The sequence below is a fragment of the Tenrec ecaudatus genome, chromosome 12, assembly GCF_050624435.1.
Source record: "Tenrec ecaudatus isolate mTenEca1 chromosome 12, mTenEca1.hap1, whole genome shotgun sequence".
NCBI classification, from domain to species: Eukaryota; Metazoa; Chordata; class Mammalia; order Afrosoricida; family Tenrecidae; genus Tenrec; species Tenrec ecaudatus.
This window is the reverse complement of record NC_134541.1, coordinates 59,119,187-59,138,841: the sequence shown is the minus strand read 5'-3', so window position 1 is coordinate 59,138,841 and position 19,655 is coordinate 59,119,187. Positions and strand designations below refer to the sequence as shown.

The 19,655-nt window shown below is 41.8% G+C and overlaps 1 protein-coding gene and 1 non-coding gene across 3 annotated transcripts in view; both read left to right on the top strand.

The window, feature by feature from the left end:
* The window catches only part of NTM (neurotrimin), a 577,270-nt gene that overhangs the window by 368,599 nt on the left and 189,016 nt on the right, over positions 1 to 19,655 (top strand). The gene's annotated exons all lie outside the window — the stretch shown is intronic.
* LOC142423686 (small nucleolar RNA SNORA48) lies at positions 1,287 to 1,430 on the top strand. The gene has a single exon (XR_012779290.1). It is a non-coding gene; the product is annotated as a small nucleolar RNA SNORA48 (small nucleolar RNA).

Sequence of the window (19,655 nt, the reverse complement as noted above, 5' to 3'; positions counted from 1 at the left end):
CTCCATTTGTACTGTAAATTGCTTCCATTTGTGCAAAAGGGTAGAATAATGAATAATCTGGTGCAGAGAGTTTTTAAATATATTAATGTTATATGAAGTAGTCCCTGGACAATTGACCACCTGCGCTTTTATGGATTTTGGTCATTTATTCATTTTAAAAATGGAGATGTGAGAGAAGAATCCTCATCATCTGTTAACCATGGAACATTTATGAGGAACTAAATATTAGATTTGAGAAAAGGAATTGAATCTTGGTAGCTATGAGAGGAAATGTATTTTTCCAGAACAATAGTATTTTAGAGTTAAGGAAATATGTATGCTATATGAATATATCAGGCAATTTTAACTTGGATTCACAGCATAATAATTAAATGAAACAAAATTGCATGTTTTGTTTACTGAGTTTGAACCATTGTGTTATTTATTTGTTCACTTAACTTTGCCATTTATTAAATGAGTACCTTCTGCTTTTGATACTCTTGAGCTTTGGGTTATTTTGAATTTTCAGGAAGCTCACCCCCACTAAAGTATAACACAATAAACTCTTTGTAAGTTGTTAGAGAAACACAAAATAGGTATCAACGCTGAACCAATTCAAGATGAAATGGAGCCAGACGGCTTCCTGAATTAGGGGACATCTCAGTCTAAATTTGAAGTGCTAAGATGTATGAGTTATATGAAGATGATGTGTCTACTGATCAAAGGAGACAAAATGCATGCATAAAATAGCACCTGTGTATGGGTCACCTGGTTAAAAGTTAAGGTGGAAAGGAAAAGCCTGTAATTAGGAGTGAATGTGTATACATTATAGTAAAAGGTAAGATTGGAAAAGTGTAAATTAATAGATTATGAATGGCTTTTCATTAAACACAAGGCTATTTATCTCTAATTTGGAGTAAAAATAAATCTTTACAAGGGTACAAATAGGTGCAGCTTGCACTTTTGTAAAGATGGTGCAAAGTCACTTTGAGAGGTGGCATGGAAAAGTACAAAACTGACATACTGTCGTATAGTAATCTGACGGGCAATGAGGCTAACCTGAACTACGGCGATTCGGCACATTAATGAAATAGACGGGTAGTTTGCATGGACTGTCACCACCGAGGAGTGAATGGCACTGTAAAGGCAATGACATGTGGGAAACGCCTTGATTCAGGCAAAATAACATAGTGATGTAGGATGTGACCCTGAGGCCAGCTTACCTGTTTAAAACTCGGATTGTTTGACCCTCACCTATTCCCCAGCCTCTGTGTGTTTTAGTCTCTTCAATTGAAAATATGGTATTCAACCCCTGACTATGGGCAAAGAGACACCTGATTGGTGGTGGTACTCTTATATCAGTCAGGGGCAGAACCAACTGGCAGCCCTTTGTTCAGCCTAGCTTGATGCCTAGATCATGACCAGAGCTGTTTCATGCCTAGGGCACATAAAATTGTGGTGTCCTACTCTCCATTTCTGGGCAAAGATAATCAGAAGACGTTTTGTAGAATCCCGTTCCAAGGTCCCCATGTCTGTAGAGCATTCCTGGCTCCAGCTCTGGCTGCGGTACAGCAGGTTGTGGATATTTATAAGACTTTACTGGAAGGTGTGGTGACATGGGTTGCAATTGGCTTTCAGAACTTTAATCAATGGGTTCAACTCCTGTCAGGAGTCAGAAGTCATCTGTGCTGGTAGCCCATAGAGGTAGCTTTTCTCCAAGAAGCAATACTTGAAATCAGCAATCAGACTGAGTCCATGATCTTCTCTACTTGGTTGTCAGTATGATCTACAAGGGATTTAAATTCCACTTTTCACCTGTACACGGTTTGAATGGTGTTTATCTCAGGACTGTTGGCAGGAGTACAGCAGACCTGCCACAGTTACGGTTAATGAATGCTCTTGTGGTCCAGGGGAAAAAAAAAGAAAGAGAAAGTATGGTAATCATGGTAATATAATGATTAATTTGAATACACTCTAAAATCATTGAAAAATGTTATATCCTTTCATGAAGCTCATTAAAAGCCCCTAAGTACAGGTTAAGATCTCTTTAAATGGACAGAGGAATTGATTGGGTTTGGGGGCACAGATGATTCATTCAATATAGGATTTCATGTTTACATTGTATTGTATTATCTAGTAGAATATTATGTGATTTGTGGGAAGATGAAAGAGAATAACAAGGTCTTTAAAGAGAAACAATTCACTAGAGAGCTGTTGGAGATGATGAGAGAGTCTTAGGAAGGCAAAGAGAAACTGACAGCCATGCTAAGTCCAACATGACTTTCAAAGAAGCTATTAACCAGTGATAGGTTTTTAATAAAGGCAGAGATTAGCCAAGAAGTAAAGCAGACAACTTAAAAAGAACAGGAAAGTAGAAAGTATCTCAGTCCTTACAAGAAAAGACAGTGAACCGATACTAGAGGCAGGTTTCCGTTATCCCTTGACTTCCAGAACTGCAACCTACAGGAGTTAGACATAAAACAAGCAGACAAGCAGAAAGGCCTCTAATGTTTCTATTACTGTTCCTCAGAAGTGCAAACTCCATGAATGCAAAGAACTAAGCTACCAAATTCATAACACAGATTCATTACCATAAAAAGAATCCACAAATATGGTCGTATTTGCCCCATTTATTCTCAGAGAAAGAACAAAAACCGGTGAGGCTTTCTCATCAAATGCCCTCTTTTTGTTTGCCATTCTTCACAAGTGCCAGGCTAACATGATTTTCAAGTAATGAAATAATTAAAAATAAGTACATCAAGAAAATAGAGGGGGTAGGACAAGGGGTAAAAAGGATGGAAGAGAAGGGAAAAGAAAAAGAAGTAATACAGAAGAAGTGATCAATTTGGTTCATAACTGTACGTGTAATATAAATTATCCCACACTCTAGTTTACTTAATCATCTCAAAATAAGTTGAAAAAGTAATAATGTTATGTGTATGTGTTGGCCCAGGATATCCCTACATATGTATCTGTATGTGCTGCAAACGCAAGGGTAAATAAAGAAGCACTGCTACAAAATCATAAACACCTTTATTAAATAAAATGAACCATGTCACAATGTAAAGCTGTTGTTTATTGACATATTTCCATGTAGATCTATAAACGTTGGAAGGTGATGTTTCCATTTATCTAACCGTGCCCCAAAAGAAGCACTGATGGCATGTGGGTTAGGCATGGTGCTGAAAGCCACAAGGTTGGTGGTTCAAACTCATCAGATACTCTGTGGGAGAAGATGAGGCTGTCTACTCTCTTAAAGATTGACAGTCTGGGGAACCTGATACAGGGTCACGATGAGTCAGAATTGATTCATTAGCAGTGGGTTTGCCTTGCTATAACTCCCCACCTCCCCCCAAATATCTGTGCTCTTTAATCCAGGTCAAAGGGTAGTTTGGGAAGCCTCAAGGGATGTGAATTGTGTTTCTTTTATATTTAGGCTGTAGGATGGATGGATATCAAGGCATGTAGAATGAAAGTTTGCCAAGGAAATTTTCAAAGGATGGGCCATAATATTTTTTCAGTTTATTTTTTTTAGTTTATTGGGGGCTTGTACAGCTTTTTATCACTATCCATACATATATCCATCATGTTGAACACATCTGTACATATTTTGTCATCATCTTTTCCACAACATTTTTTTTCTACTTGAGCCCTTGGGTAACAGCTTCTCATTTTTCCCCTCCTTCCCCCATGTCCCCTTGATAATTTATAAATCATTTATTTTTTTCCACCATGCCTTACACCAACCACTGTCTCCTTTTACCCACCTTTCTGCTGTCCATCCCCCTGGGATGGCGGCCATAGGTCGATTTTTGTGATCGGTTCTCCCTCCCCCCCCTCCTCTTTCCTTTACCCTCCTAATATCACTGTTCCCCTTATGGGTCCTGAGGGGTTTATCTGTCCTGGATTCCCCATGTTGCAAGTTCTTATCAGTATCCATGCACATCCTGAGGTCTTGCCAATTTGTAAGATAGAATTGGGGTCATGATAGTGGGGTGGGAGGGTAAGCATTAAAGAACTAGAGGAAGGTTGTGTGTTTCATCAGTGCTATACTGCACCCTGAATGGCTCATCTCTTCCTTGTGGCCCTTATGACAGGGTGTGTCTAATTGACTACTTATGGGCTTTGGGTCTCCACGGTGCCCTTCCCTCATTCCCATTGATAAGATTTTATTGTTTGTTTTGTGTCATTTTTGCCTGATACCTGAACCTATCAACACCTCATGATCACACAGTCTGGTGTGCTTCTTCCATGTGGGCTTTGTTCCTTCTCATCTAGATGGCTGCTTGTTTATCTTCAAGCCCTTAAGACCCCAGATGCTATATCTTTTGATAGCCAGGCACCATCAGCTTTCTTCACCACATTTGCTTATGCACTCCTTTTGTCTTCAGCGATCATGTCAGGGAAGAGGAACATCACAGAATACCGTGTTAGTAGAACAGATTGTTCTTGTGTTGAGGGCATACTTGAGTGAAGGCCCAATGTCCATCTGATGCCGCAATACTTTATAAATAAATATATGTACATAGATTTATTCCCCTGTCATTATAGATAAATGTATTTATGTACATACATGCCTATATAAATGTTCTTTGCCTCCCAGTTCTTTCCTCTATTTCCTTTTACTTTTCCCCTGTCCCACTATCATGTTTGGCCTTCATTCGGGTTTTGGTAATTCCTCCCGGTTATATTGCCCTTGATCGAGCCCCCACCCCACCCCAAGCATCCTATGCCCTCCTTGCCAGCAATTTTAGATCACTTAGTTTTTCCTTGTCCCTGGATTTGTTGGTACCTCCCTCCTTTTCACATACCTCCCCCTCTCCTGTGCCCCACCGGACCATTAGTCCCATTGTTTTCTCTTCTGAATTGTTCATCCCACCTATCTTGTCCAGATAGACATGCATAGACAATAATACATACAAAAACAAAGAAAAGCAAAACATAGCAAAAAAGGAAGACAAAACATAAATCAACAGCTAATACAACAAAACAAACAAACAAATAAATAACCAACAGCAAAAACAGAAAAGTTCTAACAGTTCCAGGTCTGTCCACTGACCTTTATGAGCATTTTCCAGTCGAGTCCGCTGGGGTACCAGCCCTGGGCCATACTGTTCTTAAAAGTAAATAAACTGGTACAATGTCATGATGCGATTGACAAAACAATTTTGGTGCAACTTTCCTGGCCTTTTATTTACCAATGCAGTCTTCCATTAAACAAACAAACAAAAAGCTTGTGACTTTAAACAAAATCTATCAAGATATCAAGATTACTCCACTGGAAGAAACTATTACCATGACCTTCTGAGTTGACCTTTTTGCCTTGAATTTAACTGACCCAGCCAGTCCCCCTTAGAAACTACCATTTTGATTGGTCTTGTCCCAAAGCAGCTCTAAAGAGATTAAGGTTAAGTGTATTACTGAGATAATTGTTTGTAGCCAGCCACTGACTACAGAGTCAAGTGTAAGCATATCTTGTTTGGATTAAACTAGAGCCCCAATGTTTTGCTTCATATATCCAGAAATATATAGTAGAATATATAATGGTTAAAGTTATGGAAAAAAAATAGACAAAAGAAATACCTGGGTGGCATTCGTTGGCTTGCACGCTTAGGACCATAATCTTGGGGACATCTAAGTCCATTGGTGTGGCATCAGCCACAGCATTGTTCTACATCCTAGTTTGGTGACTGATGACTGAATCTCAAAGCTTTTGAGTGACCATCCATAACGAGACTGTTGGTCTCTGTCCATCTGGAATAAAGAATAATAATGAAAACCAAAGACACAAGAACACATATAGTCTAATTAGTCATGCAAACTGCAGCCTCCACCAAAGGATCTAGCTCAGGACCACAAGTGAAAGGTCTGAATAGAGGGAAGGACAGGTGGAGCAAAATTCAAAATGACAAAATGAGGTCAGCTGTACCGCTCTGGTGGAATCCCCTTAGTCATGTGTCAAGTCTGGAACTGCACTCCCCCTCAGCAATGATCTGCCAGCCAAGCAAGAGACAGGTCTGTAAGGCAAGTGCCCCTCAATAAGAACGATCCACCATAAGAACCCCAAAGGGCAGCATTTCCCCAAACCAAGTCTAGAAGGCAGAAGGGAGCAGGAAAGGAGCTATGGACGGAAACAAGCAACCAAGGGAGGAAGTATGAAGAACACGGTTCCACTGAGCAGATGATAACTCATGTCGCTGAACAACGTGTACATATACTGTCGACAGTGCAATAAATTTTCTCTGTAAACATGTGCACACACAGTGTTTGTGCTATGGATACCAGCAATAGCTCCGTGTCAACCCCCACGACATTGCCGGAGCTTTCAGAAATCTTTCCACGGCCACCACTGCTTTCGATGCTCCTCTTCTTCTGCTCTGACATTGATGATGAGCTTCTCTGACTTCACTGACCTTGGACGACTCAATGGCACTTTCTTTCTGTCCTCACCTTACTGCTTCCCACGGTTTACTATTGTTGCTGGTTCCTTATATTCGCTTCTTCAATTTCTTACCTTCACGTTTCCCCAGGTGATGCTGCTCAGTCACTGCAGTAGCCTGAGATGGATTGAGCTGGCTAGTCATCAGGTTGTGTCCTGCTTCCTTCGCTTTTTAAAGTCCCCAAAGTGTGGAAGATCTAAAACTGTGTGTCCTGCAGAGAACTGAAACTCAGCATACCCCAATGGCTCTCAACATATTCTGTAGTCAATTGGGTGCTCTTTTGCAATCAAGAGATTTATTTGGTTTGGCTTAACAACAAAAAATTGATTAGAAGTACATAGTAGAGTTCATCAAACTGAGAAAGGAGGTTCCGCAAAAGCTAAGGAGGTCAATACACAGGGGAACAAAGGGGGAACGTGACAGGAGGAAGAGGCTCTTGATGGCGTAGCTGCCATGACAACTTAATAGTGGTCCTGGATTGATGTTTTTGCCACCATGGACACTTGATGCTTTTCTGTTCCTTCTGACCTTTCTGGATATGAGAAATTCCAGTGGGAATGACCCCAAAATTGGCCCCATCTCCTTCTATAATTTACTCAAGAGTCTCAGGGCTCCAGGGCTTCATAAAATTTTCAACCCATGAACAGAGAAATTCCTTTCCACCAGAGAAGCTTCAACACAGGCAAGAACTTCTAAAGACACTTCAGATTCATCAAGCGTTTGGTTTTGAATTAATTTAGAGTCCTTGCATACTCAGAAGTCTTGTACTATTGTCTAATTTTTTGTGATTCCCCCCCACATTCAATTACATACCCTCAATCCACATTCTAAGCTGCTTTGCTCTAGCTGCTAGAGTTTAGGAGGGTAGCTCTTTGGCCTTACCAGTTTTCAAAATAGACTTATAGTATCAACAGCTTTTTAAATATGGGAAGGTCATCTAAGCTAAGCTAAGAAACCTCAATCAACTGAAAATATTTTACATGTTATGCATCTACTTTATTTACATTTTTGGAGGTCACTACATGTTTAGTTACATGTATTGCTGGTATAAAAACCAATACCAGAAATGTGCAAGTTTAACAACCAGAAATGTGTTTTTCTATCATTTAACCAAAACAAACCAACCAGCCCATTGCCATCAAGTCAATGTCGATTTATAGTGACCCAATAGGACAGAGTAAAACTCTCTCTGTAAGTTTCAGACACCTTAACTCTTTAAAGGGGCAGAAAGCCCTGCCTTTCTCCTATGGAGCAGCTGGTGGTTTCAAACTATTGACCTCGCAGTTAGCAGCTCAAGGCCTAACCAGGGCTCCAGAAGGCTAGATATCTAAGCTCAGGTTGCCGACTCTGAGGCAAGACTTTGCCCTTCATTCAACTCTGGGAGAAGATCCTTGTTTCAACATCTTTAGGCTTCGTGCTTCCTGGAGATCTCCATGTGTCCTGCCATTAGTCTGACTTTGTGTTCAAGAGGTCCACAGCACAGGGACAGCGCTCCATTCCTGGCTCTTCTTTCCTCGTTGAAGCAGATCCCTCAAGATACAGACGAATATTGTAGGTTGCACATTGCCTCCTTAACATAAATGTCGATAATTTTGCCTAACACCATTAGGAGGGACAATTCCACAGCATCAAAAAATGGAAGATAATTTCAAAATACTAGGGATCATAGCGTAGCCAAAATCAGCACATATTTGGTGGACGAAAAATTCAACCCATAATACCAAGCTTTGTATATTTCATCTATCAAATATTCCAAAGCTCTTTTCCACTCAATTCTTTCCCCTCCTAGGTCTGCCATATGCCATTTCAAGGGAAAAAATTATACCATGAAGCTGTGATGTACTGGTTAGGTAGATTATTCTAGTCAGACCTTTTGTTTCCAAATTATATTTAAATTATTCACCTTGAACATTTTACCTAGCCTCACCCTACATCACAGGGAAAATAAGATTAATAATAACCTTTCAATGAAAGATTGCCCCGAGGATTGATTCAAGGTATAGTAACACCGACAGTGAGTTTTGGTAGTAGTTGAGGTGGTAGAGATGGTGATAATAGTGGTAACACACTTGAATCATTACTCTCTCAAATGGGCATTCCAATGATGCTCAAGTAAGTTTTCTACAGCCCAGACCTGATTATGTTACTTCCCTGTTTCAAAGGCTTTGATGACTTCTTGTTGCCTCATATAAAAGGCAAACTCTCTTGTAAGGCATATAAAGTTCTACAAAGTAGGATCCCAAGCTATCAATCCCCCGTTATTCTTCCACCATTGGGTCACTACCCACTTCACAAGAGAGGAATGTGAATGCACTCATCACTCCATCCCAGGCCCTGCATCACATCATGTTGGCACAAACCATTCACACAACTTTTTTAAAAGTTGCCAACTCATGGCGACTCCGGGCATTGTATCAGAATGACTTCATCGGGTTTTTAAAGGCTCTTTTTCTTGTTGTTACTGTTATGTTGTTATCATCTCTGAAGTAGATCACCAATCCTTTCTTTGGACACACTCCTTGGTGAATTAAAACTATCAACATTTTGGCTTATCGCTAAAGCCTTAATTATTTGTAACATCTACAACTGCTTCCTGGAACATTGTCCTTTACAGCCTCATATTGATCAGAAAACCTAAACACATGGTAACTTTCCCTGTCCCGGGCAAGCCTATGTTCCATATTTTACACATACATGCACCTGACCTTGTACAGTCGTCATTGAATGAATTTTAGGTTTTATTGCAGATCGCCCACTCTTTGAACTGTGTGTTTGGTCTTATCCATTTCCATCTCTGCTACACAGGTCCTAGCACATAGTAGGAGTTCAGAGGATAGTTAGTCAACAGCCACATTCTGTAACATACTTGCAACTACCCTGTAAGAACCAGAGGCCTGGAGAAGCTTGCAACTTGCCTTGGTCAAATGTATTACCCATCGCTGACCACACCTGTCAACCTCGTGAATGGCTGTACAATTGGGGACTTTGATTCCAGGGCTCTGTTTTAATCACTTCCAGTTTGTACTTGGCACGAGAAACCTTGCTAGGAACTTTGACATAATACCGGGAAGACACTCCTTTTCTTCTAAAGGAATTTTCATTCCAGTAGTAAACATAGATTAGTGGACATGATAGTTATGAGACCCTTGAGCCAAATTTGCAATCACCATTAAGGGAAAGAGCCAAAGGACTGGCTAGTATAATATAATAATAATATCCTTCTATGATATTATGTTTTAAAACAAAAAATATGACCTGTAAAACACAAGTGTCATTTGTAAAAGCTGCATGTGCATGGAGGGCACTAGGATAAATCCACTTTCTCCAGATATAGGAAGTCATAGAAACTTTATATCTCCTTCTGAAAAAAAATTAAATCAAATCAAAGCACAGAACCTTAATCATAAACCACAGTCTTTGATTCTATTTAGAAACAAATACACTGCTCTAGGATAAAACTCTAGGTCCAATAGAGAGTGAAAAAATAGATTGAGAAAATAATTCTTATGAAATGGATTGAGAAAACAATTCCCTTAAAATTCTGCTTGTCAAAAAAGTATAATTTTGTAAAATGCACAAATGCTCTTTCCATGTATAGATTATGCTGTTGTTGTTGTTAGGTGCTGTCAAGTCAGTGCCAATTCGCGGGACCTTATGTACACAGACTGCCACGTTGCCCAATCATGTGCCATCCTCGCTCTACTGGAACCCATTATTATACTTGACCCCCAAGTCCCCATGGATTGTTAAGTTCTGAAAGCCCAGGCTGGAAAACACAGCTAGAAAATACTTCCCTTCACTCTGATCCCAGCCACTCACTGTGCTTTGATGAAAAAAATACAAGATGCTGGTGGGTGCTTTGAAAGTGTAAACCATTGCCTGATAAGTAACTACCCAATAGGAAAGACCTAGCACTTCAGTACCCACCGTTCTAAAGGACTTGACTCGATTTTTATACGGACAGGGGGAAAAAACCCTACAATTTCTTCATTATCAAATTCCAGCCACTATTGTTTGAGAATCATATACCTACCTCCCTTCAACCTCTGGCACTGTCAGCCACCCCTGTTACTTCGTACGTGTTAGCCATGGTATTGCTGCAGAAAAGTATCTGAAACAACCTTCTTCTGTACATAGATTGGAAATAGAATAGGAATGCTACCTTTCAAATATTTTACATTTGTATTTTCAGAGCTTCTCTTTAAAAGACTGGATTTAGAGGTGTTCTGTGGCCTGTCTGTCCTATAATCTGTGACCTTTTAGAGCAGAGAGAAATCCCAGCACAAGATATGCCTCTCTGGTAGGCCTGAAATCAAGACTGCCTCTCTTGTCCCCATCCCAGCCCTCTTCTCTACTCCCTGAACGAGACTGAGCCAACCCAATTGATCCAGAGGTCGTTGGCTCCCTTCCAAAGCAAGTCTTGCCCTCTCTCCTCTCTCTCTGTACCCTTCATTTCCCAGCAGGAAAGGGTACTTTCACACCTCGGCTTCCTGTCTTGCACAGACAACTGGGCTGGGCCCCTCAGATGATTCCAAGCTATGAAAGGAAATGAAACACAACTGCCATTGTGTCAACATAGAGTTGTCATTTATAGCAACTATAAGATAGGACAGAACCCCTCCTGTGAGTTTATGAAACTGTAACTTTATACCAGAGTAAAAAATCTTGTCTTTCTCTCAAGGAACTTGCTGTTGGTTTTGAACTTCCCACCTTGCAGTTAATAGCCCAACACGGAGCCACTGTGCCACCAGAGCTCCTTACTCCAAGAAAAGAGCAACTACTTTTTCCCTCTCGGGAGGGAAGCTATTTATTTTGTCCACCTGTCACCCGCAAGTGCCCTGTGCTGTTGTTAAAGTTGGCGGAACCCTTTGTCCATGCGGAAGCTTTGTTCTGCCCTCAATTGTGATGACCTGGAGGGATGGACCAGTGCTTGACTCTTTCCATTTTTAATGAATATTATGTATTTACAACGTGTGGCTACAATTTAATATATGTAGTTCTGAAATTAAACTTAGGTATTTGTAGTTTTACCACATCCGTTTGATGAAGAACTAGCTATGAACAGCTTTCTTGAAGAAGAAGATTCTGCTGTAGGCAGTTGACCTTTCGTCCATGTAGCGCAGCCTGTGAACCTGCACCGCCAGCCTCGCGGGCACTGTGTTGATATTTAGGAGGCAAGGTTTTAATGAAGCTGTACGGCTGTACTTTCCCTTTCCAGTCACTTCTGTTGTTTTAAGTTTTGTTGATTCAGATTATTATTATTTTCTGTCTTAGCACACCAGATTCTTTTGCTATGACTATTTATATAGTGTGACAGCCTTATGATGGTATCTGACATATTATTCTCCCACTTCTAAAACTTCTAAAAAATTATATCTATGTGTAGAACGTGGGAAATTGAATGGCTTCTTAAGATACAAAAAGCAAAACACGACAAGTCTTTGATGATAGAAGATGCATTATATACTTACCGGGTAGTGTGGTGCTTACATGCTGGGCTGTGAATTCCAAGGCCAGCTGTTGGTAACCACCAGTTGCTTCATGGGGGAAAGCAAAGGCTTTCTACTCCCGTAAAGGGGTACAGTCTTGGCAACCCCACGGGGTAGTGCTACCCTGTCCACAGGGTTGCTATGAGACAGCATTGACTCAGTGACCGTGATTTTATTTTTTTACGTGGTAGGAAACATTAATACATTGAATGATCTCGCTATCTTGCTTTCAATAGTAGTTCTTATTCTTGCTACTTGTCCAACCATATACATACATACACATGTTTGTAAATTATATTAAAATATGTTTGCACACTGGAAATCTAAGGGAGCAGAAAGCCTCACCTTTCTGTGAGAGTGACGGGTTCTAACGCCTGGTCCAGTGGCAGCAGCCTAAGCTGTAAGCCAGCACGCCCAGGCCTTCTTCTGGGGAAGGATGGAGATGTGGAAACACCGTCTTCAGACGGGTGTCGAGCCAGATCTAGGAGATGTTAAGAAACAGTAGCTTCACCTTTTGATCCTTTTGTTTCACAAAGGCTTACATGCCTTTGTAGCCTTTCTTTTTTCTTAGCCTCATACATTAAAGTTTCAATTCTATTCTTGTTTTTTATTGTAAAACTAAAATTATTACTAGAGCTGAAGGTTTAGAATCCATGATCGAGTCTAAACATTAAAAAAATCAAACTATTTATAGTTGTTTCTACTTTTGAAACTTCTACTGCCTAAATTTCATTAATGATTTTTATTATTTGAAAAAAATCCTAAAAATATTGTTCCCTCACCTTTCTCTGTCCAAAGAACTGCACCCAACCCCCTTGGAGCTTTATACTGAATAGGTCCTCAATTTCTAACGTGGGCAGAGTTGTGTCAGGCTGAGCTGTGACACCTGAATCACAGCTTCATGCTTGTCATCACCCTGCTGTCCACGATGTCCTCAAAATCACATCGCTGTGGTCTTCCCTCCCTGGTCACTACATGGCATCTGGGCAGTCCTCTCCAAAACAAGTGGACAGATGTTGCAACTTGACCATATATAACAAGCAACGTGAGGGACTGACTTTCTGGAGAAGAGAGTACCGGACCCATTTCTGCTGGACACAGTTACCACACTGAGCTCCAGACCTTCGGCATGGGAGAAGGCTGGGAGCTGGTGTTCAAAGAACACGGCTTTTATCACAGCTGGGCGGGAGCTCGGCAGAGAGTGAGAGGGGAATTGGAGCACTTGGTCATATCCATTTCTCTCGCTTTTCGTGGGGTTTGGATGGTCTAATGTTGACCCTGCTTTGTGCTCAGGAAAATAATGGGCCAAGGCACTTAAAAGTAGACAGCTGCACTGGACTTCACTCATCCTGATAAAAAATAACAGAAAGCACTTGCCTATTAATTTGTTTTCCGTCATAGAAGTGGGAGATTCGACAAAGAACCCAGTCAGATTTAAAGTGTTCTGTCTTTGATGGTTAAGAGAATAATTGAAATAAATAAATCTCGGGCTTTCAGGAAGCCACCGGATTCCAGCTCTCCTAAAGACCGAGAACCGAGGGACACAGCCTCTAGGAGGTGTCTGAGAACCTATCAAGTTTACCTCCTTATAATTATTTGTTCATGGAAAACGCCATAAAACCAATCGGGGAGCAGATAGCCAGAGTTAAAGACACAGTCAACGGAGAGAACGCTTGTGAATTACTAGCTAGCGTGGCTATTTCTATTGGCCGAAATATCCTCAGTGGAGTTTCCATCAGCCCTTACTTCCTCATGCTGATGTTCCAGGGTCTTGAAGAACTTGGAAGCGACTCCAGTGTCACGATGATAGCAGCAATACCAATCTCATCTTCACATTGAACTGCATTGTGTAACTTCATCTTTCTTTAGTTTTCCCTAAAACTCTCTCGCCATTCGACCATAGGATTCTAAGTGTCTACAAGATTTATCCTTTGATATGACTGTAATTTCACACAAGCTACCTTAGTTAGCCCTTACAATCATGGATGCTAGGAGGTTGTAATTATTTTCATTTTATTAAACGAAGCATCAGACAGACAGCCATTGTCCCTAAGCTATGATGGGCTAGACCTCGTGTGTCCAGTCCACTACTCCCCCAGGCAGAGACTGCCCAGGATTCCCGGTGACCATGCAGAGCAGTGGGGGGCACACTTGTGATGATCTCGATGACAAATTCACGGGAGCAGCAGTTTCCCAGAGCACAGACGGTGGTGATCGATATATGAATCCAATCCCTCTCTTGAATTCTTGGTTTTGTAGCCCCTTACCCACATGTGCACACTCTCGTAGTGTCCACTATACGCGTGGCCTTACACCCACTCTTACTTGCTTCTGAAAGGCCTCAGGGAACAGAAGGAGACCCCATGCCGAGCTTTGCTTTTCTTTATTCTCATTGGGTAGGAAGTTGCTCAGATGGTTTTCCTTTGAGGCTCGGGTGCCCAGTAAGCAAAATGAAAAATCTAGATGCTTCTTCACCCACCCCGCCCCCTTCCTATTTTCCTTAGCTCTTCCATTTTCGATAGCACCAATATAGCAGTCCCCTCCCACATATCCCATTTAGGGTGAATGCCTGCTCAGTATGCTTCAGGAAGGCAGTATATTTTAGGCAGCCTGATAAAGGCTCTAATAGCCCCAGATTAATGCATTCATTCCTAGCCAATTAAAGGATTCATTACAGTGGTTGGACTGAGGCTCCTCTCTGATAAGTTTGCCCTGGGTAATGAGCCATTCAGCAGCTAGCTACCCTGTATGGCTGGCAACCTGCAGGGGGGAGCCAGGAGAAGAACTGAACAGCCATGTGGCTACAGGACAAAGGGTGGGAGAGCCTTGGTGCATCTGCAGTTGCTGGAAAGCAGCTGTGAGCACAGGACAGTGATGGTGAGCAAGGGTCTACTTTTGAGCAATGGCCGAGAAACATTTGATTTCGGGGATGTGCGGAATGCTGTGACCACCTGTAGAGCACTGGGCTTGGGCGGCAGCAATGGGTGGAGAAGAAGGGGTGTACACTAGCTATGCCTCTTTAAGAAGTTAGATTCAGAGCAGACAGAATGCACATCACTTTTGAAAGAGAACCCAGGTCGGACCATGAGAAAGAACAGGATAGGTGGGAGACATTTCAGAGCAACTGCAATCTGTTCCACCAGCCAACAGGTCCACATGGGGATCTGCAAAGGGAACCAAAGACACCTACAGTCACAGAACGTTGGGAGACCTCTTGAGCATCAGCTAGCCTCGTGGTCCCCTGGCTAGTGATCTTGTCTTTTAGTAACATCTGAAGACTTTCATGGTTGTCACAACCAGTGAGGAGACGCTACTGGAATGCAGTGTGGAGAGCCCAAGGCTGCTGCTCGCCACTCTATGATGCACAGCATAGCTCCCCGCCAACACCAGGTGTCCAGCCTCAAATGTCAGTAACAGTAGGGTTGAGAACACATAAGCCAAAGCAGCCTGAGGTCCCTCTTTGGTGGATGAGAATGCTGAAACAGAAGGAACCGCAATGGACTCATGGTTTCCAAGACGGTACAATGGAGAGCTGGTTGGGGTACAAGTCTGTGTCTTTCAGTGTCGTGGGCATAGAACTGTGAGGTCTGCTTTGGGATTCTGCATCAAAAAGTACTTCAGAAATCAAGTCGTTACTTCTTCTAGACTCCAAAGATTCCTTCCCACTATACCTCTCCTGTAAGGAAAATTCCATTTCCAGTTTTTATGAACTCACACCAGCCTGTACCCACTTTGGTCTAGGCAGATCTCTTCTGGGGTTTAGCTTATTAGCTTTATTATGCATTTTAGAAGTTGATGTTTCAGCTGATAAAAATAGGAATTGCCAGAGGAGCCAACACCAGGCATTATGAGATGCTGTATGTGCAATGTTGTTGCAAACAATTCCCCGTGAGGGGTGAAACGGAGACCCCTGCATATACTCGTAGCTGCATCTCACCATTATTAAAAATTGATTCATCTCAGCAGGGGTCTGTGTCTGATTTAAAATGAAGGCAAGTGCATTAACTTGTGCTAATCTAATCCAAACTCATTGTGGTGCCCCCTTAGTTGTCTCTGCTGACCCCGATTCTCTGACTCACAGTTTAGAGGCACACGGACTCCTGGCTCGCCAGTTTGCCTCTAGATGCAAAACGAGTTTTCATCTGGAGTTACAGGAGACGTAGGCTGTGAGTGGTAGAGCTTAATGAAGAAGGAAGGAAGGCTGCATGATGATGAATAGCAATTACAGGGAATTCGATTATTATCAATGTCTGAAGTCATCGTACACATTTGCTGGTGCTGGTGCTGGTGCTGGCGCTTGATGGTCTTGGGGAGTGGAGCTGGAGCTGGGTGTGTGGGGGGTGATAGAAAGGGAGAAGGGCCAAAGATAAGAACAAATATGCAAGCCCATAGTGTGTGCTTAATGGAACTAAGATTTATTTTGTGTATGTGTCTGTTCAAGTCTCCAGATAGATCACAAGATATACAGCCAGCCAGAAAAGAAACAGCTCCAATGTAATTTAAAGGACAGTTTTTTAACCAATACTTCAACGTGGAGACACCTGTCCCGAGTTCCTTGAAGCTGCCCAGCTCAAGGGAGGAGTATTAAAGTTGCTGATTTATCTTCCACAGTACAATCTTATTTTTAATTTATTGCCCACTGACAGGTTTTTGTTTAGCTTCGTGGTTTTACGCCACACAACCTTCTCAGTAAAAGGGGACCAGCCCCTAGACCCTTGTTTTCTTTGATGTTCCTTAGAAGGAGAAGCTGAACTTGGATTACTCGCTAGCATGGTGATTCTTTCCCTGACTCCTCATAAGCAGCACAAGCTGCAGTGAGAGACACAGACTTTCCAGTCCCCGCCTCCCAATACGCAGGTGTGCGCAGACATAGAGACCACCTCTGAGGTGGGTGTGGAGCAGGGGAAAAAAAAAAGACCCAAGTCATTTTAATGTGAAGACTTCTATCAGGAAAGACCTTTATCAGAAAAATGACTTTGCCTACCATGGAAGCACAGGTAGAATAATGGGGATGATTCAGTGCAAACACACACATGCAAATATATACTGCTCCCCTACTTTTGCAAGGAGCATTGTCCATAACTGGAGGAGGAGATGGTGAGGAGTGTAGAGGTGAATCATAGAACAATGATTAAACATATTGTAGATATTCTCTTCTAATATGTATTCTAGTTTCTTGAGTCTCACAATGAAGTGTGAATTATTTATAAATAAAACATTATAAATTACCAACAAATAAACATAACGGTAATAGAAGTCTTTGTGTGGCACACATTGTAAGCTCACAATTACTCATCAAAGGAATGGTGGTCTGTCTGATCCCATCCCGAGTACTGTGGAAAATGGGCCTGGTTATCAGTTTCTGAAAAGTAGCAACCTTGAAAACCCTGGGGGGCAATCCTCCAAACCCTACTCTGCAAGCCTGGGGTTGCCCCAAGCCAGAATTGGTTGAATAGCAACTAACAGGACCAAATTACTATGGCAGACTATAACATGGTATGTAAAAATGTCTTGAATAAATTACTGTAGAAGAGAGGAAGGAGAAATGTATTTGGATTAGATTAATTTATATATTCAGTATAACATTTTAGTGGTATTAGGGGTTAGACGTTGAGCTAATAACAGCTAGGTCCACAGTTCAAATCTCTCAGCAGCTCCATGGGAGAAAGATGAGGCTGTTTGCTCCAATAAGGACGTCCAGTGTCTAAGGCAATGTGATACCACTGTGGGTTTGAAGGGATTTGCGAGCAGTCCATTTCCTTTCTTTTGGTGTTGGTGTGGTTAACATTGTGCTCGATCACTGGAACCCAAATGAAGGCTGAGCATGGAGTGGGACAAGAAGAAAGTAAAAGGAAATAGAGGAAAGAACTAGGAGGTGAAGGGCATTTTGGGAGGTGTAGATGCTGGTATGTACATATGTAAATATACTTATTTATGATGATGGGGAAGTAAATCTCTGTGCATATACTTATAGGGTTTTATTAGTATTAATGTAGCAGATGGACATTGGGCCTCCACTCGAGTACTCCCTCAATGCAAGAACACTTTGTTCTATTAAACTGGCATTCCATGATGCTTACCTTCCCAACATGATCATTGAAGACAAATGGGAAAATAAGCAAATGTGGTGCAGAAAGCTGATGGTGTCTGGCTATCAAAAGATATAGCATCTGGGGTCTTAAAGGCTTGAAGGTACACAAGTGGCCATCTAGCTGAGAAGCAACAAAGCCCACATGGAAGAAACACACCAGCCTGTGTGATCATGAGGGATTGAAGGGATCAGGCATCAGAGAACAAAAAAATCATATCATTGTGTGCTCACACTCCCGATACGATCGCTAAACACAAAGGAGTGCATAGGTAAATGTGGTGGAGAAAGTTGATGGTGCCCGGGTATAAAAAGATATAGCATCTAGGATCTTAAAGGCTGGAAGGTAAACAAGCAGGCGGCCATCTAGCGCAGAAGTAACAAAGCCCACATGGAAGAATCACACCAGCCTGTGTAATCACGAGTTGTCAAAGGGATGAGGTATGAGGCATCAAAGAATCAAAAAAACATGTCATTGTGGATGAGGGGGAGTGAGGAGTGGGAACCCAAAGCCCATCTGTAGGCAACTGGACATCCCCTTACAGAAGGATCACGGGGATGAGATGAGCCAGTCAGGGTGCAGTGTACCAACAATGAAACATAAAACTTTCCTAATTATTTTTTTATATCATTTCATTAGGAGCTCATACAACTCTTATCACAATCCATATATACATCAATTGTATGGAGCACATTTGTACATTCATTGCCTTCATCATTCTCAACGCATTTGCTCTCCACCTAAGCCCCTGGCATCAGTTTCTCATTTTTTCCCCTTAAATTCTTCTTCCTCCCCACTATCATGATCCCAATTCTACCTTACAAATCCAGCTAGACCAGAGGATATACACTGGTACAGATAGGAACTGGAAACACAGGGAATCCAGGGCCGATGATCCACCTCAGGACAAGTGGTGAGAGTGGCAATACCAGGAGGGTGGGTGGAGGGAGAGTGGGGTAGAAAGGGGGAACCGATTACAAGGATCTACATATAACCTCCTCTCTGGGGGTGGGGGGTGGGGAAGACAACATAAAAGTGGGTAAAGGGAGATGTTGGACAGTGTAAGATATGACAAAATAATAATAATTTATAAATTATCAGGGGTTTGTGAGGGAGGGAGGGGGAGAAGTGAAGGGAAAAATGAGGAGCTGATACCTAAGGCTCAAGTAGAAAGCAAATGTTTTGAGAATGATGATGACAACAAATGTACAAATGTGCTTGACACAATAGATGTATTTATAGATTGTGATAAGCAGTGTACAAGCCCCAATAAAATGATTAAAAAGAAGAAGAAGAATCTGTTCTTGTTGCACTGGCATTATAAAGAGAAGAGATAACAGCGTGAAGGAAGGAAGTAGAATGCCAGGGAGAGATGCGTACCAGACCAGAAACAACTAAAAGAAAGCAGTGCCTAAGCCGGGAAGTGACTAGTAGGCTAACCAAGTCATGTACAGTAGGTGACATTCAAATGAGAACTAAATGATAAACAACCAACCCCATGAAGATCTTGGAAGAGAATAGTTCAAGTGAGCCAGCAGGAGGTGCAAAGGCCTGAGGAAGGTGAATGATTAGCACGGCGAGGAACAGAAGTGGACTGGAATTGAATGGATTTCAGGAAAAGTGGTCAAAGGTAAAATCAAGTGGGTATTCAGGTGTCA